Below are 18759 nucleotides of genomic sequence, written 5' to 3' on the forward strand. Positions count from 1 at the left end.
TATCATATTAGGTGGAATATGACCTTGTCGTTGCCTTTATTTAGAGGTTAGGTATGATTTAAGGAAATGCATGTGGATGCCAAGTTGGCAAGGGGTGGACTAGTGATGGTTAATTTTCTGTATCAACTTGGAGAGGTTTTCTTTGGATGAGAGTAACATTTAAATCAGTGAACTTTGAATAAGCAGATTGTTTTCCATGATGTGGTGGGCCTCATCTAATCGGTTGATGGCCTAAATAGAACAAAAAGACTGGCCTCCTTGATCAAGAGGGAATTTTCCAGCAGACTACCTTTACACTTCATCTGTACCATTGGCTCTCCTGGGTCTCCACCTGCTGGCCTTGGGACTGGAACTGCACCACTGGCTTTCCTAGGTCTATAGGCTGCCAGTCCACACTGCAGATTTGGACTTGCTGTTCTCAATACTTGCGTGATCCAATTTCTTATAATAGATCTTCTACTTTCTATATATATGCATCCTTTTGGTTCTGTGCCTCTGGACAACCCTGATGAACATACAAGCATTCAACATTGTATACCAAAACTGTGGATTTTTTTGGGTGGGTGAGTAGGACCATTCTTTTTCTTGTCTCTTAATAATATAAAGGTGGTCTATAGCGACTCCAAATAGCTACCGATGACTCTTTAATTGCCTTTTTGGTGTTTGAAAAGATCATATTCTGATGCTTTTCATATCACAGCGTCAGTGCCCTGTGTTACCAGTTAGTGGTGAACTGGTCAGGACTTCTCTGAAATGCATTGGGCATGTACATCTTGTGAAGTTCCTCAGAGAACCCTGCTTTTCTACAAATCATTATGTGCTCTTGGAATACAATATTTGTGAAGTCTGAAGTTTGATAGAAAGCAGCCATGATCAGCAAGAGTCTTACTAGCCCAGTGAATATTACTTACCACTTTTCTTATTTGATTTTCATGACTGGTTATTTTGTTCTGATATATGTACTAGGATCAGGCAGAGTCCTGTTTTGTGGTCAGTGGTGAACATGTGGTTACATGGAACTATACATCCATTTTATTTACAAAGGTTATCAAGGTGCTGCTTCCAGGAAGCTTACTGTCTTGTGGGGGAAGGAAATAAGAAACAAATGAGCAAGAAAGTGTCCTCAGATGTAAGTAAGAACTAGGCAGAGCAACAGGCCATCTGCTAGTGTGCTGCTAGGTAGTGGTTCCATCTCTGTGTCCAGGGAAGGGATCATTTATTCTGCAATGAAGATAACGTTCAATCTGAGACCTGATGACAAGGAGGAATGGAGATAGGAACAGAGAGCATTCTAGGTAGAAGCAGAAGCAGGTGCACATGCTCCAGGGCAGCACGGCTTGCAGATTGTGAGGTATGGACAGTCTCAGCTGAAGAATGTAGAGGGGAGAATGGTGAGGGGGATGAGTAGACGCAGTCAGGGCCAGATCAAGTGGAGAGGTTGGGAAATGGATACCCATTGGGAAATCAATCCAGGTTTGGCTCCTGCATGGCATAGATCCTGCTACAGGGTCTTGAAAAGGGGGGGGCACGGATAGGCTTGGGGCACAGGAGGGAAGAGGATTCCTCAAAAGATGAGAGTGATAGACTCAAGTCACTGCAAGAGGTGGGGAAGTAGAGTCAGCCTCTGAAGCATAATTGCTGAGCATCTCCAACTCTGCTGTGAGAATCAGTGTCTTTTTGTTTTGAAGCTAAGAGATGACAAGTATATCTGCATAACCAACTTAATTTGAAACCATAGATTATTTAGGATGGAATAAGGTGACAAATGTGGGATTCTTCATGGAAGCATCGTTACTGCCATCTGCCACTGTTTATTTAGAATCTGTAGACCGTGGCATTGTAGTGAGTGCAAATGGGTGGAAATTTCAACTGTCAACCTATTTTGGTCAAAAAAGGGCTCTTGCAGCCTTCCCCTCTACACTGATCCCACACCATCTAGTTTTTAGGGCAATTTCAGAAATGGAGTAGCTTTATTGCCTCCCTAAACAATGTTTGCCTTGTGTCTGCTCTGGCTCTTGAAATCTGTATTCTTTCTCTTGAATCTAAACACATATTGTTCCTTTGGAGCTTAAGTGTGGCACTGATAAGGAGCAGAAGTACTATTAGGTGACCTGGCTCCAAGGGGCTAGTTAGATAAATATCAAAATGATATTGTCATAAAATGATTCCGTTGATAAGACAGAACAATAGTGTGAAATTTGAGGACGTGCTGGGTTATAGCGAGGCCCTGGTGTTTTACTGTTCAAGCTCTCCTGTTGAACTCTGCTTGGTTCCAGTGTTTATGTACTGTCTATTAGCAGCTTTTGAAAGATTTTATTCCTGTAGTAATGTCTCTAGAAATACTCCTTAATTGGGACCTCAAGATACATGTATGTAAAGTGCCTGGATCCCAGTGGGTCCAATTTCTGTTTTTGCAGAGCTGCCTTGTTAGTACGATAATATTCAAAAAAATAAAAATTCCCTTTATACAATTTTGCTCAAGGACAAGCAGATCCTTACAGGAAAAACCTCTGCTTTCTCCAAGGATGGTCTGATAATGTGATTGTCAGGAAAATAGCGCTAGATTTAGGTTGAGCTCCGTGTACTGGATTGCACACCAAACTTTATTTGAGAATACCTCAATTATACTATGGGTATATATAGATTTACTAGTAGATAACATCAGCCCTACCTATTAAGGGAAATGTCTGTCTCAGGGTCAAGCATGAACAGGGAGCTGTCTCATTTCTGTGGTCAAGGGCAGTGGGCCGGTGTCTTGGCTCTCTCCTGTCTTCTAGGATTTATTTTTACTTTTTCTTTGTTTTAGAAGTCTTTGAGGGGGTGGATTCTGTAAAGACTTACCTGGCCAGGGATTTTGTAATTAGGACTTGGCTTCAGGTCTTTAAAAGCAGACTTTTTTGTCTCCAGGAGTTCCTGCACATTCCACACCAAGGCTTCCATGGTCTTGCTCTTCACTCTGGTATCTTCGTGCAGGCTGCCCACCCAGGGATGCCGAACTGAATTTCTCTGCTCTCTATTCTGTTGTCTATTCTATTCTGTGTTTGCCATCTGTGCCCTGCTGTCTGGCTGTGGTCGCCCAGCTCGTTTGTGCCAGGGATCTGAGTGACACTTCCCGTGTTCCTACTATTCCAGAGCCTGCTGTTGACCGAGGGTTCCGCGAGAGGGTGGAGAGGTCTTGGGGTGGCCAGAAGAGTGTGGCCAGTAGGAGGAATAGGCCCCAAGGAAGCACAGTGGATCTCAGCTTCCACACAGCATGGTTCTCACCTGAAATCATTCCCTGGCCTCAGCAACTGTCCGTACTCTCTGAGACTTTGCTGGCCATCCTAGAGTCACCTAACTTTTGCCTTTTGAATGATCCTCTGGTTTTGGCTGGTCTTTAAAGATTAGGATTTGATTCATTTTCTCACTGAATCATCCTGTGGCCTTCTTTTTTACTGGTGGCTCTGAAATTAGACCTTTAATATAATAGCAAAGATTCAAAACTGCCCTGGGTTTGACCCAACTGCTTCAGGCAATGTTGCCTAGAGCATCTTCTTGTTGGTGTGACATATTTCAAAATACTATAGCAAGCATGTGTTTTTAAGGTGTTTCTTTGTTCAGCATAAGGAGCTTTGTGGCATTAATTCCTTTGCGAATAAGAGGTTGTGGTCGGGTCTCTTTATTCCTGTTACACATGTTTGATAGGGAGGAAGGTATTTGCATATTCGTGTATGTGTGCTTGCAATTTGGAGGAGTCCACGGTAGCAAGATCGGGATGACTTCAGTTTCTAATCCAGGACTCTCCATAAAATCACGCAGGGATCTTGTTTAAGATGCAGTTCCTTGTGTTTCCTCACAGTGAGTCACGGGGCTGGGGCTGGGCTCCGACATACGGATTTTTTCCATTTTCCTAGGCGATGTTGATGCAGTTGGAGACCACTTGAGAAGCACTTCTCTGAGGAGCGATGCTCTCCCATCAAATGACAGGTTTGGGTTTGTCAGGGATGTGTCCGATCTCTCGAGGGTCATTTTCCATTTCCAGATAGGAGCTGGGTTAAGTGGTGGTTCTTTATCTCCCAATCGGCTTCCATCCCACACTTCCGTTTCCCCTTTGTCGGGTGGCTTAGGAGCCAGTTAAAACCTTTAAGTAGCTTAGAATAATCCACTGTTGTTTTGGGGAACAACACAATGTATTCACTCTGAAGGAGTGTGACGAGGTATCCACCAAATGCAACCTTCTGGTAGCTTCCAGGTGGTTACGTATGTATGCCTGAGTGTTAATGGGAGAAGACAAGGATTTGGGCAAATTCCTGAACTTCGCTGAGCTTCAGTTCCCCTGCATGAAAATGGAGGTAATAATAGTACCTAATGCACGGGGTTGTTGTAAAGATTACATGTTCAATGTTGAGAATACAGCCTGGCATGTAATAAGTGCTGCATCAGTGTCAGTTGCTATTACTATTATTGTTGTTACTGTTGTTACTAACTTATTTGAATTGATGTGAAACTCTTCCCTATCAGAAATTCATAGGAAGCAACAAGAAAGATATGGGAGAACCCTATACCCAGTGGTTTGCATGCTCTAAGGGAGTCCGTGGATTTCTAGGACGAGCACAGTCCTTATCTGCAATGTGGAGGCTTTATCAACCTATCTGCTGTGCAGAGCATTAATAGGACATTTTCCCATCCTCCAGCCCCAGCTTCAGGGTGCTGCCAATTGCAGATAAAAGCACTGGCGTAATCTCAGTTGAGTATTGTCTGCCTCCTTAATCTCGCCATCAGTGAAATTAATATTTGGTTGCTGAGGGAAAGACAAACATCTGTAACTTTTCCCTGGTGGAGTGGCTGCCTGGTTTCTATTGCACACATTTTTCTCTCAGGTTAAAACCTGCCTTAACCTGATTTCCCCCTTTTAAGATGGAATCATGTTTGACTTAATGGTAATGTTTGCAGTGCTAAGCAGAGTTAAGAGTCATTCTGGCGTTAAAACCGTCTAAGCCTCTGAATAAATATATTGTTATCTTGAAACTTTCCAAACTAAACTCAGAATCCACTCAGGCGTCTTATAGGGCTTTGATAAATAGGAGGGCGGCTAATGATCCTGTAAATTCCTAATAATGTTGTGGCCACTCTCGCAGCCACATGCAGGGTGATGAAATGCAGGGTGACGCTGCGCACTGGGAAATGTCCACGTGAGTATTAATCCGCTTGCTATTTGAAATAGTATCCCAATTACAGATTTATTTTGTAAGAATTTGGTGTTTTAGCATCATCTCTCCTCCTGACTGGTCTTCCCACTCCTTTTCCTTTTCTCAATTCATCTTGCACAACGATTCTGGGTTCCCTTTTGTACAATAATATTTCCATCAACTGGCTCCCTGCTACCTCTAAGGAAGTATAATGCTTGGAGCTCTGTATGGCAGGCCCTTCCTGTATGCGTCCCACCCTACGTGGGTTGTCTCTGCCACAATACTGTTGTGCTGTAGACGACACTAGCTGACGCCCCGTTCTCCTCTCTGGTCTCTGCTGATGTTATTTTTATTTATTCTGCCTGAAAACCTCTCCCCTTTCTCCACTGCTAGGTACTTTGGTACTTGGGGAATCCCTCAAGTCACATCCGATGTCTTTAAGTAAGCCTTTTCTAAACACTGTACCCTCAGAATTAATCATTTCCTCCCCCTTTACAGGAGTAGACATAGATGTATGGAAGCACAGAGAGGTTAAGGGTCGGAGCTGGACAAGCAATGAAATAATGAGAAAATGAAAACGCAAAAGCCGTAGCTGGAAAGGGAATGTCAATGTCAAATTTAGGGGCAAGAAGTAAGGCTTTGCGAGGATGAATCACTGGCCTGCACCCTGAAAGAAGGTTGGGTATGCTGAGAACCTGAAAGGGAAGCCTCTAAACCTGAGACAGCAACACGTTTTCTGTTAGATCTGTAATCTTTTTTTTTTTTAATTTTTTTTTTCAACGTTCATTTATTTTTGGGACAGAGAGAGACAGAGCATGAGCAGGGGAGGGGCAGAGAGAGAGGGAGACACAGAATCAGAAACAGGCTCCAGGCTCTGAGCCATCAGCCCAGAGCCCGACGCGGGGCTCGAACTCATGGACCGCGAGATCGTGACCTGGCTGAAGTCGGACACTCAACCGACTGCGCCACCCAGGCGCCCCTAGATCTGTAATCTTGTTAGTAGAGACGTGCAGTCTGTGCTGGGTACCAGGTCTTGCTAGGACCAGAGAAGGAAGTCCTCAAGATTGAACAGCTACCCTCTCTCCAGCGGTGCGGGTCAAGAGACCGCCTGGTGAGGAGTGTAGCAGCTTCAGGCCTCTTCCTGTTCCATGTAGGGGCTGCCCTGGGTACAGCAGAACCTGATTGTAAATCAAAAAGGCTTTTGAGTGAGAGAAAAAGAAAGGAGGTTTATTAGGCTTATGTGCTAATATGGGTTTCCCCAAGTTCATGCTGCTTCCCAGATTTTCCCACATGATCTAGGAAATGGTGAATGGCACCTGCAGGCCAATTTCACATTAATGATAATGTGTTACTCTGTTACTGATGCCATCACCATTGAAATGCAGAATTTTCTTCTGCTGCCCGGGACCTCTCTAAGAGCAGCATCTATGAGATACAGTTTTCTTCCCAGTATACTTTCTCACCCAGAAACTCTGTAAAAAAACAAAAACAAAAAAACTTCTCTGATTAACAGGACACAATAAAATTATTGAAGGTAGTTTTCCACATTATTTGTTCTACATTTTTTTTCTTTTCTTTTCTTTTCTTTTTTGGTCAATGCCAGCACTTTATACATCTGCATTTGGCCCTTCCTTCCCCCACTTGGACCGACTTTCAGGCTACAGTAAGCAGGGTCTAGTTAGGAGCACTGAAGCAGAAATGCAGATTCAATGAGTAATTATTAAGAACTTTCCAGAATATTAGCTGTTTCAGTTGCTGCAGTGACTAGTGATGGAATAGTCCATTAGACATTTCTGTTCCCAGCAACTCCTGAGAATTGATTCCAATCTGAGGCAGGCAACCGCTTTGATCAATACCATAATTACTCTTATTGATGGATTGTTTTACAATGGTAGCCATCAAGGCAGTCCGTCAGCTCAGGAGGCACCAGAACTGTCCCCTGCAAGCCGTAATGTACCGCAAATATTTGATTCAAATCAACTTACTATTGAGGCCAGGATGACAAGCGTGAAATTAATTGTTCCACTTCATGTAAGACCTGCATTCTTCTTTTGAGAGAGTAATTGGTTGCCGCATGTAGCACGAGAGCTGGGGAGCCTCGCCTCTCTGCAATGTTTATGGACTTGGTGTTTTCCCCCACCAGCTATTTTTCCCCTGACTCTTTTAGGTGTCAGCGGTATCGTGCAGCTGCTGTTCCCGCCGTGGTTGTTTTGTAGTGGCTCTTGTCATGTCAGAGAGAATGTTGCCTTCTAGAAAGGTTGATTGCAGCTACAGTAAATTTCTTCTCTGAAAAGCTTGTTTATAAAAAGAGGGGGTTTTGTTGGCCAACACAAAAGCAAGAAGACCTCAAAGCGTTTCTGGAAGGTATAGAACTAACTAGGCAAATGGCAGTGAGTCTAATGTTCTTTCATGGTTGCAGTAGGCGAATTGAAGATGTGTGATCATTTTGCTGAGAATCTTCTGAATACAGTTGGCATCAGATGCCCACAGCTGGAGAAATGATGAGGCCACTGGAGATGACAAGTCAAGGACAACTGAGGAAGTTGGAAAGTGGGGATAGTCCCCACGGTGGCTTGTCATTCAGTCCTCATCAGCCGACCAACTTGTGTTGGATAATTCAAGACCCCAATACAATTTAAGGAAAGTATTATAAAATATTTTTATAAGAAAATCAAGTATGCAAGTTCATAGTGGTGCCAGGAAGGGTGAAAGGGCTATAGAAACAGAGGGGCATCAAAGCACAGTAACCTTCATGGCTTAAGGGCTTTCTGGAACCCTGGTTACCTGGATATCCTACTGAAGATGAGGATGGCTTAGATTCTAGGGATAAGTCAGAAGTTAGTTCTGCTGGGTTGGCAATGCCTTTTAATTTAATCATTGTTTATTGTAGCATTTCCAAATTGGTTACTATGGGAATTTATGGAAGAAAAAGGGATTCTGTGACAACTTATCCTATAGCCAAACAGTAATTCATGAGTGCTGGCCATGTGTAAGTACTGTTTAGGCCCTGGGGCTACCCTAGTACATGAGGCCCTGGACCCCTGAAGCTTACATTCTTGTGGGATAGACAATAACTGTACACTCAAATATGGCAGGTCATGTCAGATAGTGTCTGGGATGGCAGATGATGGAAGGTGGCCACTCTGCCTGATGTTGGAGAACGAAGGCCAAGAAAGAGTAAGTAACGTAGGTTTGATTCCACTGTAGCTCATGAGCTTGAAACCACCTTTACCATTAAACTTGATTTGTCTTTGAGACATTCTAGTGTCAGAGCTTTCCTTTTACACCTTGGAAGGAAGAGATTTTATGCTATCAGTGGTCAGGGGAAAGAGCCGATATAAAATACCCAATTGAGAATGTTGGGGATGGCTCTAGAGGTAAGTAGTTCTATTTCTGCTCAGTCATGTAAGTGTTTGAAAGTATTGATTGAACGCTTTCACAACACCTGAAGGGATCAGGACTGAATAATAATAAATAGCCTAGGAAAGCAGAACTCAGAGAATTATAAAACTCCAGATGATGCTGGCTAGGAAGGAGGATTCCACATTATTCAGTTGCATATGGTGAGATGCAACACGTAACCTCATTAACTCACACCTCTGCTGGAGTGGACTGATGTGGCTGAAATACCAACCTGGTCATCACGCTTTCCCATTGCCCAGTTTGGGGTGTCTTTGAGGATCATCTCCTCCTTCGTTTTGTTGCTGGAACCCTATAAGCTCCAGCCACAAGGTGGAACGAATGCCCAGTGTCGGCCCGCCAAGGTCCTAGGACACATGAGTTGCTCCAGAAAAGGGCTTGTGACTTACACTAGGCCAATGAGAGCTTTCTTTGGACTTCTGTCCAGGAACCAGTGAGAAAGACATTCTTTCTACCAGGGTGGCTAAACTGAGGGAATGAGTCTGGCATGGTGATGTGAACCTGACAGGACACTTAGGAAGTAGTTATCTGGAAGCAAGTCAGTTGGGCCGAGAGCTGTAATGCAGGGAGAAACAAACGTAGCCGATGTAGATATAATCCACACTTGTGAGTTCTTGATTCTTCAGGTTGCCTAGCTTAAACCAACATGCATATTTAATGGGGATAAAAAAGTTCTCCAAAAACTAAGAAAAAATTGAAATATGCCTCCACTTAGTTAAGCTGCACTGGTGAGATTTCATTTCTGTTATATGGAGAGCCAGGCAGTAGGATTGAAAGACCTTCTCCAGGAGGGAATGGCCAAGCTGACACCTGGCGGCTGTTTTTCAGGACTCACAAGGCCATGTGGTCACCTCTGGAAGCATTTACTATGATGCCAAGAGTCCTCCTAAGTAACTTTTATGAGGACAGCATCATAAATATATATCATCAGGGCTTTCTGTGAAGGAAACATACACAATTAAAAGTCAGTTTGGTTAAAACAGAAGCCTGCCAATACACTTATGTAGCTGCACAATAGGGGCTTCTGAGAAGAGACAGAATTTTTGGTTGCTTACGCAAAGTGCTGGGTTCTAGCTGCTCAGCTTTTGCGGTGCTAAGGGATTTTCAGTTGCGTTTACGGACCAGCTGTTCTGTGGAGATTCAGTAATATATGGGTAGAAGGAAGATGTTTCCTCCTCCTCCTCCTTGGGAATCCAGGGTCTTTAATCCTAACATCTTCCAGCAAGTGAGCCCAGTAATGTTTGATGCTTGTAAACGATGTCAGCTGTTTACTTAGTTATGTGAGCCACTCCTTCTATGGACCTGGCCACAGGACAAATTCGTCTGCTTTCTAATGGAATTGTATGGAATCTAATGGAATACTTACTGTATACATGCTGAGCTGTCACTCCCTGGAGCCATACATAGTGCTTTTTCTCTGGGGAGCAGACTCCTAGAATTGAGTGCCTCAAATTCCCACCTTGGCTTACAAAGCCACCAAGATGTGTCTCCTTCCCCACTGGGTCCCCCACCTTTTCTCCCCAATGTTTAACAAGGCTTCGACCATACTGGCTTTCTTTATCCTCTTTAACCATGCCAACCTCTTTCTGCTCAGGACTTTTCCTCTCGTGTTCCCTCTGACTTGAATACTCCTCCCTCCCTTTTCTTTATGTACCTGGCTTGTCACTCAGGTCTCAGCTCATATGTCATCTTTGTAGAGGAGCTTGCACTTGACTGGGTGATCTAAGACCTTTGCCCAGTTACTAACTCTGTCATGCATAACCCCGCCTCCTTTTCTCCTTAATAGCTTTCTCTGAGATCTGAACTCCTTTCCTCCTTGTTTTGTCTTCCCGCTAGAATATAAGCACAATGGCAGTGAGGGGATAGTCTGACCTATTCCCTGCCGTATTTTTGGCACCTGTGTCCTGGCACACAGTAATGGTCACTTATATTTCCAGAGAGAATAAATGGCTGAGCAGTTTACTCATTCCTCTGAGCAGTGAGCTCATTCAAGTAAGTTAAGCAATTTGTTTTAGCATCTCTCTCCAGCTTCTCTGATACAGAGAGGGAGGTAGAATGGGATACTCAAGTTTGCGACTCCACATTAAGCTGGATGCTGTAATTAAATGATCTCATTGAATCCTTACAAAGATCTTCAGAACCAGAAGTACTACTCAAGCCCATTTTCTCTCCATGTCTGCAGTCTGGTTTCAGTTTTTGGCACCTAGATTTTTTTCTGACACTTGCTACTGTGTGGATTAACTGAATTTGTGATCATATGTGTCCCTCTTCTTTCTCTGCTGGACCCTTAAGTGTGGTCGTAGGATTGCTGTGTCCACTGTTGGACCCTCTGATCCTTATGGTGGACTTGGCACAGAGTGGGTGTTCTAGGCCTTGGTGCTAATAATGAGGGTGGAGGGCAGTTCCTGGTTGAAATTCTTATTCTGCCTGGTCTGGACACGGGATTTTGTGACCACAGAACTCCTTCTGAACATTTTGTGATTTCTCATGGCTAGAAGAAAAAAATTCCTCATTCACCCATTCTTCTGTAATACAGAGGGTGAAAGAAGTATAAAATCCGTCTCCCCAGCACAGACAGTTCAAGTTCAGAAACGTGCACGGTCTTGTGTGTTTAGTGATACCGGATCGTAGGTTTACAGAGGGGAATGTTTGAAGTGTCCCGTACTCCCCCTAGGAATTCATAACTGCCTCCACGGTGCTTTAATATGACCCACCAATAAGCCACTTAAAGTAGGTGGCTCTTTGCAGCTCTCATGGTTTTTCTTCTGAGGGGAGGGAGGGTGGTGACATCAGTCTAGAAAGAGAGGGGGTTGGAGTGGAGGAGCAGCAGTTTCGATTTTTTTGCTGCTACTCTCTAAGGAGTTCTTCTATATTTCACTTTAGCGTGTTCCCAGAACCCGTGACAGCCTGTATAATTGCTGGACCGACATAAATCTATAGCAACGATGGGTAGATTTTGCTGACGTGTTTGTTTCGGCCCACAAGACTTGGTAGACCATGTCTGCATAGTGTATCGCAACATCGGGCCGTGTGGGACCCACCTACGAAATCTTTGTTGTGCCTCCAAGGTCGTGACATGAGATGGGGGTGGGGGGGACAATAAAAACAGCACCATTTTGGCAAGGAGCGTTCCCCAAATATCTGTGATTTAAACATGCTTCTTAAACCCTTGGTTGACCAGAAGTCTTTTCTCCTAGTTTGAAAGTTAAATAATTAAATGTGCTTCGAATTTCAAGGAAGATACTGAAAAATGAAAGACCTTATCCAGTTGCTTAAAGGCTTTTGGAATTCTTTTTTTTCCTAAAGGCATCCATTTGGTCTACAGACACAGGCTGAACACCCACTGTGTGCCTAGTGCTGTGATCAGTGCTGGGGACACAAGTGGAATGATAAGGCAAGTGGGTTTCTTGCCAGGCAGAGCCTGCGATCTAGCCAAGAAGCCATTATTTAAGTAATTACAGTTCCCTCCTCCAGCAACCACATGGAGAGCTCCCTCCTGGTGCTGCCAGAGGAGATGAGTTTTTGTGTGTGTGCACGCGCGCGCGTGTGTTTCTTTTTTGTTTTTATTTTTGGTGTACATTTTAAACATGTGTTTTAAAATTTTAATGATAACTTAAGAAAATGATTCCGGAATCCACTTGCTTTATAATTAGAACATTACAAAGAAAACTTAAGCTCCTTTAGACTCCCCACCCCCCCTCCAGGTGAGCACTATGATAGACTTGGCCTTGTAGAGAATTTTTGTCATATTTCCACACGTGTGTGTGTTCACTCACCTTGAAAGCTACTGCCATTGTTCTAACACAAATGCAGCACTTGCCGTGCACTTATATGTGCAGTTTGCTTCTTTTATTCTGTTGTATGATTTTTACATTAATTTATGTTGATTCCTGGAAATATATAGTCTGTTAATTTGAATTTAAGAGTTCTGTTTGTGAGAAGCTTGTACGTTGGTGACTGTTTACTTACCCACAATAGTGAAAGTAAAGAACTAGTTGGCATGTATTGAGTGCTTCATGTTTCCTAGACTAAGTCTCTCACGTGGATTATCTCATTTAATCACGAGAGCACCTCAGTGGGCGAAGTGTTGTTTCTCTTGTCAGTTTACAGGAGAGGGAATTTGAGGCAAGGAGAGATGAGGTAATTTGCACACAGCTAAAAAGGGATGCCAAGATTTCCAGTCAGGTACTGCAACAGCAGAGCCTGGGGTTTCTCAGTTCTCTTGAGCACCCGTGGTCTCCGGGAAGTTAGATACTAAATGCCACCAAGGAAGCAGTGTGTGGCGGGATAGTACGCTATTCACCAGGGACTCACTCAGGGGCCTACTGGCTGGTTTGTGCCTTTGTCAACGTGCAGACAAATTGATTCAGCAAATACCTGTTGCGCACCTTTGGCATGCCAGGTGCTTTATGAGTACCCTGCAGAGAGCACAGAGAAAATGCACAGCCCTGCCTCACAAGGCTCACAGAGATCTAGGATAATGTTGAGGCCACCTACGGAAAGCCAGGCATGACGTCTGTCCATTGTAGAGTGGGGATCTCGGCCCCTTTGGGGTTTTATGGTCTGGATGCTGGGTTTTGTTTTGTTTTACTTTCTTGCATGTTAAAATGGCATTTGTTAAACTGCATCATGAATGTGGGTCGGTTGACATATTTGGAAGGAGACTAGCCTTTCTGTAGTGACATGGTTGCCGTCTATGCTATGCAGCAGCACATCCTGGATGCTGGTGTTTTATTCCCACTTGCTGCCCAGCCACAATATGACAGATTTGCTATTCATCCAGCTCAATCATAGTTAGCATAATGGGCTCTGGTGCCCACCCAGATGTGGTGGGTGGTGTCCTCGGCTGATTACAAAGATTGTAGCCCAGGCATTTCAGGAAACGGCTCTTACTTCCTGTCCTCATATCACTTCTGGGGGTTGATTTTGCTGCTCTAGTGTTGAAAAATGAAGTAAGGGAAAGGTTCTCTTATATTTAATGTGTCTTGTATAATGATGAAAGATAATCACAGGGCCTAGGATTTTTTTCTTTGAAAATCAGAACAATGAAGGACAGAAGGAAGTGTAAGCCACTTGGCTTTGAACTCTGAGATGCATTAATTGTCCCGAAGGCTCAGATGAAGGGGGCGTGTTCATCTTTTTCTCTTCATTTGGACCTACAATCATCTTTCAGTTTAGGAGTGGAAAAAGTTTAAAGTCTTCACTCTTTTCCTTTTCTTGATTTTTTTTTTTCTACCAACAATGAAGTGGAAAGGCAGCCCATAGGTGATGGTGACCAGACTTTTTATCTAGCACTTTAGTTTATAATGGGCTCGATGTACTAGTGAATTTATACCAGCTGCTGTCAGAGGTACATGACTCTTATTTGGTTACACTTTCTTATTTATTTGGGTACACTTGGCTACATTAAATTATAGTCTTCTACTTTTTAGTCCATTGAACCAAAAACTGTCAAGCTGTCAAATTGCTTCAAGACCACATTTTTTTTGAGAGATACAGCTTCCTCCTGAGTAACACCTTTCTCATTTTGGTAGACATGTGAAGGGGAAAATGGGAAAAAATATATATATTTAAGATAAGAAAGCATAATTTTTATTTTGGGTTACAACCCACTTGTACTTTGAGGAGGTTTAAATTTCAGACTGACCTAAAATCTTTTGAGGTTCAAATTTAGTTTGCTCTTAGCAAAAAAAATACAGCTTCCCAAGTTCAAAGAGGGAAGGAATTTTAAAGACTTATAAGATATTCAAAAGCCTTCTTGGATACCAAATAGCTTTCAGAGAAAACATTTGATGAGTGAAGGACACAGCAATTAGAAAAGTATGGGCCAATTTTTCTTTACATATAATCATATTTAAAAGCAGTGGAAAAAGTTCTTAGCTCTTAGAGGACAGGGACTTAACTCAGTGACTCTTGGAAAATTCTGGTTGTTGCCAAACCCAGAAAATGGTTCAGTTTGGTTTGAGCCTTTTGGAAGTGAGAAGTCCTTTAGCCGTCTCTATGATGTATGAGATTAACACAAGAGATGTTGGAATATGAGGTCGAGGTAATGCTGCTTACCCTGGAATTGGATCTCCTGCTAGCTGCTGTCCGTAACAAATGTGCCCATGTCTCTCTGGCTGTCATTCTAGATAAATGAAAGGGAAAATAAGGTTGAGAGAGACGCAGTGAGGGATCAAGGAGTCCTCCAGACTTTCCTAAGAGTGCGTTTCCTGAATTCACTTATTTTGGATTTGGGAGTTTCACATTGCCTGATGCTCCTCTGCCTTCTGGCTAAAGGTGGTGGATTATGGCTGCGGAGAACAGAGGGCTCTGTTGTTGCACGGCCGGCCCAAAGTGCGCTGTCTCTTCAGGAACATAAGCGTGGGTGTGCCAGGTGAAACAGCTTATTCTTGCACATCGCAGGGCATTATGGCTGGTTTGTTGGCCGCCTAGGTGTCCGTTCTCACACAAAGGCTTTTCGTGGGGTAATGGTACCTGCTGAATGAGTGAGTGAATGATGGAGGGTGGCAGCAGCTGCGTGGTCCAGGCTGACGGAACAGAATTCAAGGCTGCAGGGAGTGACGATGGCAGAACCAGACCATGTCCTTTAGGTTCCAATTTGGCAAGGCACAATGGATAATAGGGCAAGGTGATGACATGGGATGACACCCAGCCTGACCAGACCTCCTGCTCACCTTCAGTTAACCATGAGTCTGTGACTGGCTTACTCCACTGTCATTTCAGTGGCCCTTGGAACCAAGTGACCCCATCAGCAGAAACTTGGGCACATGAAGATGGTTTATGAGAGCAGGCAGGGCAGGTCCTTGTAAAAAGAGCATGGAGACAGTCCAGAGGCTTCTTTTTAAGCAACACTGCTTGATCCTTTACACACTTCATCTTAACTTTGCTCTGAGCTGGGACCACAGATGGTTTACATTTCAGTAGTTTGTATTTATCTTTTTTTTTTTTTTTAAGTTTATTTTGAGAGGGGGAGAGAGAGAGAGAGAGAGACCACTAGTGAGCAGGGGAAGGGCAGCGAGAGAGGGAGAAGAGAATCCTAAATCCCAAGCAGGCTCCGCACTGTCAGCACAGAGCCAGATGTAGGGCTTGAACTCATGAGCTACGAGATCGTGACCTGAGCCACCAGGCCAAACCAAGAGTTGGATGCTTAACTGACTGAGCCACCCGGTCACCCGTAGTTTGTATTTATCTTAATGTGAAATCGGGGAAGCATAACTAGCACAACCATGATGTCATTGTCATTTTGGCTTAAGGATGAGGCTAAAGTGAGCAGTAAGAAGAAAATGTGAGTTTATTAAAAAACAAATATTGCAGGTGGTGTTCAGACATTACAGTTGTGACCATACAACTCTAATAGTTTGGAAACAGTAACTTTGCATACTGGCTCATACTCAATGGTGTGTGTTTACCTTCCATGGCTAGGGTCTTGTGATGTGATGTTTTCAGCGAGGAGTATATATATTCAGCCTCCTTGAATAACCCTCCATGAATACTCTTTAATGACAGTGGCTTGTTGGAGTTGCAAAGGAGGCTCAGACAAACTGGAACCCCCTGTTCTGGGTTGCTCAGTCCAGAAGTAGATGGTTTTAGGGACTTTGTGAGTGTCCATTGGAGGTGCGTGGTGGCCCCTCTCCTCCAGTCACTGGGACGAGCGCTTGTCAAGTTTCAGGTAGCACTCCATACTTTACTTTTTAAAAAAAGAATTAAGGGTATCCCTTCTGAACCAGAAAGGAGTTAGCCACTGTTCCTCAGTTGTCAAAAGTTGGGTGTGCGTTTGAGATCAGTTGATGCTTTTTATACTCAGGGCACATGTTGGAGGTGAAAAACACCTCATCCCAGACTGCCTTAAGCTTTTTGTAGGCCTTCAAAAGTATATCCTAAATGACATTTGGAAGACGGGTACCTATAATATTTTGGTAGCAAGGGGGCAGGGTATTCTCAGTGATTATTCCAGAGTCCACTGCTCTTGAATTATTTTTTCTATTCTAAACATGTGTGGTTTTCAGGGGGCTGCAAATTCCTTCATATACCAATTTTGGGGCTAAAGCTAATGGCACAAAAAGGTTTCAGCTTGGGAGCAAGGGAATTTTTTTTTTTAAATGAGGTTTAAAATATGAATCTCTTTGGCTGCTCTAAGTTAGGAATGATAAAATGAAAGAAAGAAAAGGAAAGAAGTTAATGATCTGAAACCCGGGGTTGGTATGTGTTTATATTCAGAATTGGAACAGTGAGCTGACTTTGGCAATTGGGGAATATTAATATTCTGTGTTGTGGCATGGGAATTTGGAAAAGAGGTTTAAAGAAAAAGCACATATGACAGATTTTTAATAGGAAGGAAGTTGCTGCTCATGTATAAGAAATACTGCTTGTCTGTTGCAGATGGGACAGTCTTCATGGAGCGGCCATACAGGGCGTTGTTCCATCTCTGCTGATACGGTGGCCAGCGGCTGCCATTACTGACCTGTGACCACTTGCTTGCCACTAAGCGGAGATGTGTGCCTGATTTCACTTTGCCCTCACAGTGGCCCTGTGAATTAGGGACAATTATTGTCAGCCTTTTGGAGATGAGAAAACTGAGGTTTGGAGAAGGGAAAAAGAACTTGTCCAAGGTCTCTGAGCTTGGCAAAACTGGGACTTGAAGCTGGGCTAGTCTTTGTATTCTAACAATTATGAAATAGGTAAAGGAAGTAGAGTATTTGGGAACTGTAACCTTGGAGGCAGTGGCTCTGGAAACATTTATTTTTTCTTTCATGAATTTGATTGATGAAGGAAATTTAAAACTATGTCAGATACTTTGGAAAGTGCCTGGCACATGAGGAAAGACGTCAGTATATGGTATCTGTTGGGTTGCCATTGTTTAGTAATAATAATATTAGCATCGGTCAAATATTGGCTCAGAGAACAGACAAATAAAAGTTTTTCTTGGCTTGGCATACCAGAAGTGGAAGCAGCTAGTCTGAGTTTGAGGTTGGGCAAGGTCATATGTGGATACCGTTTAATTCAGACCTTGTGATCTTAAGCTTGAAAGTGTTCTTGAAATTGCCTTATTCTCTCTGCATTTAGCATTCCCCTCAAGTGTACTGCAGATTTAATTGTTAGAGCAGCCTTTAGCAAACGTTCTTATGTGCTGAATTTGCAAATGTGAGTGAAAAAAAGAGTTCCTTCCTTCCTTCCTTCCTTCCTTCCTTCCTTCCTTCCTTCCATCCTTCCTTCCTTCTTTCCATCCGTCCATCTGTCCATCTTGTTTACCCTCCTCTTCGGAGATTTTTTAGAATTGGTTGTTGTTGTTACCATACAAATCTTGCTTTATTTAAATATAAAATATAGAAATACTGTATGTTGAGTGTCATAGGAATTAATTGACCTGGTCAAGCCATTACCTCAATGCTTCTCTTGAGTTTACCACATGAGTTGCTCAACAAGATGTTGACAATCTTCATTTCTCAAATGTGGCTTTGCCAGCCATCCACAGGAAGCCCATTTCAGCTGCCAACTGTATTGGCTTTCTCTTCTTGCACAATTTAGCAGAAACCTAGCGGCCTAAGAGAGCTGCCATTTCTTATCTCATAGTCCTGCGGGTCAGCCGTCCAGGTGAGCTCTGGGGAGGTCTATGTTCAGTGTATCATAGGCTGAAATCAAGGTGCCACCCAGGTTGGGTTATGATCCGGAGACTCTGAGGAAGAATGCGCTTCTAAGCTCATTTAGATTGTTGACTGGACACAGTTCCTTGCAGTAGTAACACTGAGGTCTCTATTTCTTGGCTGGCTCTCAGTTGAGGACATTTCTCAGCTCCCTACGGCCACCCCCAGTACTTCTCCTGTGGTCCCTGCGTCTTCAGAGACAGCAGTAATGCATAGAAGCCTTCCCAAGCTTCAAGTCTCTCTGGCTTTCCCCTTTGTTGCCAGTCAGAGGAAGCTCTCTGCTTTTAAGAGATTATTTAGTTTAATGCATGGTTTTCATATAAAATCAGGAACAGTGTTGCTACCAAGAGACACTGGAGAAAAGCAAAAGAGCTGTATCTCATTTGCATTTTTAGAAGTAATTATTTTTAAGCCACAGCTGGTGGTAATAGAACTACAATAAACGGGGGCGCCTGGGTTGCGCAGTCGGTTAAGCGTCCGACTTCGGCCAGGTCACGATCTCGCGGTCCGTGAGTTCGAGCCCCGCA

General features: G+C 43.5%; 1 protein-coding gene across 3 annotated transcripts in view; it reads left to right on the forward strand.

The window, feature by feature from the left end:
• The window catches only part of CACNA2D3 (calcium voltage-gated channel auxiliary subunit alpha2delta 3), an 860144-nt gene that overhangs the window by 118523 nt on the left and 722862 nt on the right, over positions 1-18759 (forward strand). The window contains exon 1 of one of the 3 annotated variants that reach the window (XM_043587661.1): positions 3865-3966. The exons of the other annotated variants lie outside the window; for them this stretch is intronic. The gene's annotated coding sequence lies outside the window, so the exon portion shown is untranslated. Of the gene's footprint in view, positions 1-3864; positions 3967-18759 lie in introns of those variants that run through there. 3 annotated transcript variants of the gene reach the window in all.

This window comes from Prionailurus bengalensis, chromosome A2 (assembly GCF_016509475.1).
Source record: "Prionailurus bengalensis isolate Pbe53 chromosome A2, Fcat_Pben_1.1_paternal_pri, whole genome shotgun sequence".
Taxonomy (NCBI): domain Eukaryota; kingdom Metazoa; phylum Chordata; class Mammalia; order Carnivora; family Felidae; genus Prionailurus; species Prionailurus bengalensis.